This window comes from Balearica regulorum, chromosome 18 (assembly GCF_011004875.1).
Source record: "Balearica regulorum gibbericeps isolate bBalReg1 chromosome 18, bBalReg1.pri, whole genome shotgun sequence".
Classification (NCBI taxonomy): Eukaryota; Metazoa; Chordata; class Aves; order Gruiformes; family Gruidae; genus Balearica; species Balearica regulorum.
Genome location: NC_046201.1, coordinates 10,535,806 through 10,541,553, shown reverse-complemented (window position 1 = coordinate 10,541,553; position 5,748 = coordinate 10,535,806). Strand labels below are relative to the sequence as shown.

General features: G+C 51.2%; 1 long non-coding RNA gene across 1 annotated transcript; it reads right to left on the bottom strand.

Annotated features, from left to right (window-relative positions):
* Window positions 1–1,615: 1,615 nt before the first annotated feature.
* Window positions 1,616–5,072, bottom strand: LOC142604364 (uncharacterized). Its single transcript, XR_012838225.1, has 3 exons — window positions 4,847–5,072; window positions 3,613–3,708; window positions 1,616–2,797 (listed from the first exon to the last, which is right to left on the bottom strand). It is a non-coding gene; the product is annotated as an uncharacterized LOC142604364 (long non-coding RNA).
* Window positions 5,073–5,748: the final 676 nt, after the last annotated feature.

The window sequence follows — 5,748 nt, the reverse complement described above, 5'->3', positions numbered from 1 at the left end:
TACAGCCCCTTTGCTCTAGTTAGTGTCTTGGAGCAAAATACTCTTGTAACGAGCACTGGTGAAATGGCAGTAAATCTGTCAGGGCACCCTTAGGATTACAGATCCATAAGGCTTAAAACCAACAGGGACTGATTTAATTGTGCAGTTTGACATTTCTCATAACACAAACCAAAGAGCTTCTCTAAGCACCAGCTGTTATATACCCATCACCAGAGCGAATTTTCTTTTAGCTACACATCCACTCATTTACTGGCCTTTGGCAGTGGAGAAGCCACGACAGATCTGCTAAGGGGACCTGGTTGTCACTGCCCTCACCATGGAAATGGGCAGCTTCATCTCCGAGACACTGGACCTTGCCGGACCATTTTATGAAACACTAACTCTTGTCTTACTGGATTATAAGAAAGCGGATTTCTTTTTCCATTTCATATATTCTATAGAGGTTAAATGAGAATAAAAACGTCTGGATTTCAACAGCCAATGGCTTTGGTTCGACCTTGTTCAGTGTTTTATTTGTCTCTTTCTCTCCAGAAAAACTTCCAAAAACTAAAATCTGGCTTGTGGCCAACCCTTTGGTGAGCAGTAGAGGAACCCTGCACAGATTCCTGTGCCTCAGCGCCTTTTCTTTTCCTCTACCCTACCTTGCCACTTCTGGTTTTGTTTCGTACAGAGTGCACCCTAAACAATTATCCATCAGAGCCCCAAGGCTGAAAGTACCTGGGATAAAGGCAGCGGCTCGGTTCTAACGCTGCATTTGGCCCAGTGCTGACCAGGCACCCCGAGACCAGATGCATTTCTCTGCTAGGTGACTGCTGGCAAATGGTTTCCCCAATCCCTGCCTCAGTTTCTCCACTTGCAGAATGGGGCGACGATGGACTCACCTCCTCTGAAAAGAGCTTTGTGAAAGCTTCTCTTTTTCTTCTGGCTCTGTTGACTTCTGGACGGTGGAAATTTTTAGTTTCTCAGCAGTCCCTGCAGCTCCACCGATCTGCTGCCTGCAGCTTGGCCCATCCTGCTGAAGAGAAAAGGGAATTTTCTCTGCTTCCCACCCATTTATTTCCTGGCCCTGGGTGCAAGGGTGCTGCAAAAGTCACTCTGGGTCCCCAGAGGTCACTCTGCAGAGTGCTCAGCTAAACTAACCCACGGTGGGACCCTCTTACAGCCGTCCCCTCTGCTACCGTGGGGCTCCGAAAGCCGCACTCGAGAGCCACTCGCCACGGGGAAGGGGAGCGCGGGCAGGGTGCTGGGGTGCTGGGGCAGGTGTCACCCAACACCAGAGCACCCCTCAGTCACCCACCTTTAACACGGGACCTCTGTGGGGTCCCACGGCAGCGAGCGAGGAGGACGCGGCGGCAGGGCCGGGAGGTGGCGGGAGGTCGGGGGACAGGGAAGGGGAGACCATCGGGGGGTCCCTGGCCGGCGGGGGCTGCGGCCTGCAGGGCCCTGGCCGGGCTACCGCTGCCAGGGGAGGAGGGGGAGGAGGGGAAGGAGAGGAGGGGGAGGAGGGGGAGGAGGGGGAGGAAGGCAGCGGAGCCAGCAGCGGTCTGAGAGCACCCTCCTGCGGGGTGCAGGCTGAGCTGCTGCTCCTCTACTCGCAACGCGCCTTCCCTCCCTGGCCCAGCCTTCTGTTTTCACGTTTTTGCAGCCTCTGCTGCTCCCTGCTCACCACCAGCGCTTCCCGCCCGCTTCCCTCTGGAAGGAAGGAGGGTTTTAGCCGGGACACTGCACGGAGTCTCTCCTGCCCAAAGCAATGCCCACAGTACCCATAGCTCTCTGCTCTTGGTGCAGACCTGGGGGTGGGAGGACCAAGAGGGACCTTTCACTGCCCCAGTGCCACCCTGAAGCTAGCTGAGAACTGAGCTGGGGGCTGAGACCCTCTATCCAGGCGCAGCAGGGAAAATGGCAACACAACCTCGGTCTGCCTGACTTCTGTCTGCACACTTACACTGGCTTGGTAAGACGGACGTGTCAGGGCAGGGACGCACCACCATCCTTGAGGGAGGGAAATAAAAATAAAAAAGGCTTTAAGTCATACTAACCAGAATATTAATGGATATACTGCTGGGAACAATCTGCACTGACCCCTGGACAAGCAACCGCATGAACTCTCAAGCCTTGTCCACCTCTAAAATATGGGATGCTTAGAACCACGTTTGATTACAAGAATCTTTACTGGAACATCTCTCCCTTCTTCACCCAGCTACCTGAGGCAGAAGCATTGGCATCACACCATGACCTAAGCACTGGCCAGTTCTCCTGCCTCAGATGCTTTCAAGGGAGCAGCTCTCCAAAGGAAGCCAAGGAGGCTGGGATCTTCTCAGCATCTTCCCCCAGTCACATTATCCTGACAGACTGCTTTCTTTAAAAGCCAAAATCATACTCAAACTGGTGCATGAAGGTCACATCATCATAGGTGACCCCGTAAAAGGACAAGGTCCCGCTGGGGTAGTTTGGGTAGACCCCTATCCTACCAAGCACATCCTTTTTGAGGCGCATCTCCACCTCACTGTGCCATGCAGGAAACCCTTTCCCATACAGCAGGATGCTCCTGGAGAAGTCGTTCCTCGAGGTGCAGCTGCTGCTTTCTGAACCTGCCTGGTCATTGCCTCCGTACATCATGCCAAGTTAAACATCAGCCCCAGACATCTCAACCTCAAAATAGTAGTGGCTAAAGTACAAACTCTTGTCAGACATCACTTGGCATCTGTGTTCAAATCCTGTGGGATGGTCTGGGCACAGCTGTTCCTATGGAGCAGTGTTGGTCACTTTGTCATTGTCTCTGGCTCTGCATCACATGCTAAGGGACACAGAAAAATAGAAAACAGTGGTTTTGAAACATAAGAAAACCTTTTTTACCGTGAAGGTGGTCAACCATTGGAAAAGGTTGCCCGGAGAGGTTTTGGAGTCTCCATCCTTGGAAATGTTCAAACCCAACTGGACATGGCCCTGAGCAGCCTGCCCCAGTTGGCCCTTCTCTGAGCAGGGGGCTGGACACGAGATCTCCAGAGGTCCCTGCCATCCACAGTGATTCTGTGAAATGGTTTACAGGACCCATCCAGGAGTCCAGGAGCTTTGGATTTAAAGTCTGCGCATAACCACAGGAGCATTTTCTGTGACTGATGGAAGCTACAGTTATGCTAGGCTTCACCCACGCACAATAAAAGTAATTAACATGCGAAAAATCAAAGGCAAACTATGCAAGACACTCAAGGAAATTAATCTGAATTGATTTTTCAAGTGGATTAAGATAAGCCACATTGAACTTCTTTGTAACATTTTTAGCAGAATTAAAATGACCATGACTCAGTTTAGTTCTCCTTAAATGAATGAAAGTAAACTGAATTCCTTGTAAGTCTCCTACTAAGGACTTTAATCCATAAACCTTTATTTAATTTGGATTTTCTTTCCTAAGTGTCCTTATGAGTCTAAGCCAGTCCCTGAGGCTCTCTCTGCTGTCAGTGGAAGGAGACAGACACCTCCAGAGCAGGCTGCACCATGCTGAAGGAGGTGTGTGCCCAAGACAGCTGCGATGGATTTCACTCTGTCTCCAGAAATCTTTTACCAAACTCCACCTCCCCCTAAAAGTATTAAAACCATCAAACCAGGACTTACACTTGAGGAAAGCACTCCTTGTCTTTGGTTGCAGGGCAGAGATGTGATGGTTGGGTGGTCCAATTGCAGGCACCATCATTTTGATCAAGCAGACCTCTTCAGCAATAAAAGGAAAGAAGAAGGGATTGCTGCCCCAGCACTAACCATGGGCCATGGTACCTGGGTACCCCCACACCGTGGGGACAGGGGCAGGGATCCCTGGCTGTGTAGGATGAGGACCTGCCAGCCAGTGCTGCAGAGGTTTCATCCAAACAGGATTTTTGTCAGCACGTGCAGATGTGGGGCCCGATTCCAGTTTCACGCTAGGCAACCCCACAGCACTTCTGGACACGACCTGGGGCTTGGGGTGCTCTGCACAGCACCTCCAACCCACAGCCACATACAAAGACTCCCCACTCGGGATCTGCAGGCCGGCAGACACGAGGCGCTGCGTGTCCCGGTGTGATGAGACACACTCTCATGCCGCCTAGAGGCATTCAAGCTGTTTTGCAGGGCTGCCTCTACCTCCATTTTTATGAGAAATTACTCCTGCCTGAAAACAGCAGAGAGGCCGGTTCAACATCCCAAACACAGTGCAGTGCCCGTGCTTGAGCCCCCATCTCTGCCGACATTCGGGGTGCACAGCGCTTTTCAAGATTGCCCCCAGGCAGCACAAGCCCTTCTCTTCATCACTGCCGGCACCTGGTAGTTTTTCCTTTGCTGAGCAAACTGGGCTGATATGTATAAACCGGTGGAATTTATGAGGCTCGGCCACGTTTCCTTGCGTGGGTACAAACTCAGCCAGTTTATATATTGCTGCTCATGAGATTTCTATGGGAGACTTAAAAGGAGCTGGGATAGGGACACCAATAAAGCTCAGGCTTTCCACATACTAAATCATTATCATCTGACTGCTACTGTTTATCATTTTAAAGAAAGACCAGGACAAAGTGAAAGGGGGGAGGCAGAAACCCCTAGTCTTTCTTGCCCTCTGCTCTAGGGTGGTGTTGGAGCGAGCCTCAGCATCCCTCTTGGTCTGGGGAATCCCTCCCTCTCCCTTTGATCATGCCCCAGCCTGCTAACGCCTCATCGCAACCTGTCACTACAGCCAGGCAAGAAACAGCGCTGCCAGCTCCAAAAACATCTTGTAATCACCAGCGTTTTCCAATTCCCTGTCAAGATGAGACCTGACATTTTTCACCAGAAGATAAAGCAGAGTTAGCTCCCGGCCTGACCCCACTCTCGGGGGACTCACTGGGACGGTGGGTTCATGCATCTTGTCTTGAGCGAGATGAGCAGGGAGTTTGGTCTCTGTTGTTCACACTGCGAGTTCATGCCCTATTTATCTGGCTGTTTCTCATTCTCTCTAGTTCTGACAAGAAAGTCCTTCCTGGGTTTGAAACACGTTCTTAAGGGATGTTTTATCAGGACCTCTGAAAAGTTTCAGTTTCAGCAAATCAAAAAAATTCAAGAAGTTCCTGGCCTGTTGCATTTGCTGTCACAGCAGCCAGCGTAACATTGCAAATCCGAAGCGATGGCCTTATCGCAGAGACACGGCAACACAGTGGGCTGTAGCCTGGTTCACGTGCAATTTTCTGGGCCTTTGCTTTGTCCACATGGTGCTAGCACCGAGCTGTTTATAAGCAAGCACGTGTCCTCAGGAGCAGCTTTGCAAAAATAAGTACAAGCTGATAGCAGGCTCTGTACTATCCCACCTGATTTGGGACAGTTTGTCCTTCAGCCCGATGTAAATGCTGGGACGAGCATCCACCCCAGAGCCACAAAACAAACAAAAAAAAATTCACCTGGTTTAGGCTATGATAGTGCGTGTTGGAGGCTTATTCTCAATGAAGGCTCACTTGTGCTCTGAGCAGATCTTTATCCTGTCCATAGCCATGCTCTCCTCCTCAAGAAGGCCACTGCCTCCCACCAGGCTGTCCCCACTGCCACCAGCAGCAGCCTAAACCCTCTGGTGAGGCTTTCCATGTCTAAGACAGAGATCACCCGTTGTACTGTCCTTCAAGTCATCTCCTGCTGCCATCAGCCCCTCTCCACCCCAGGGCACCTTCCTGGCAAACACTGGCAGCTCCAACGCCTCTTTGGAAGCAGAAAGCTCAACAGCACAGAGGCAGCTGTGGCTGCAGTAGCTTTGAAACA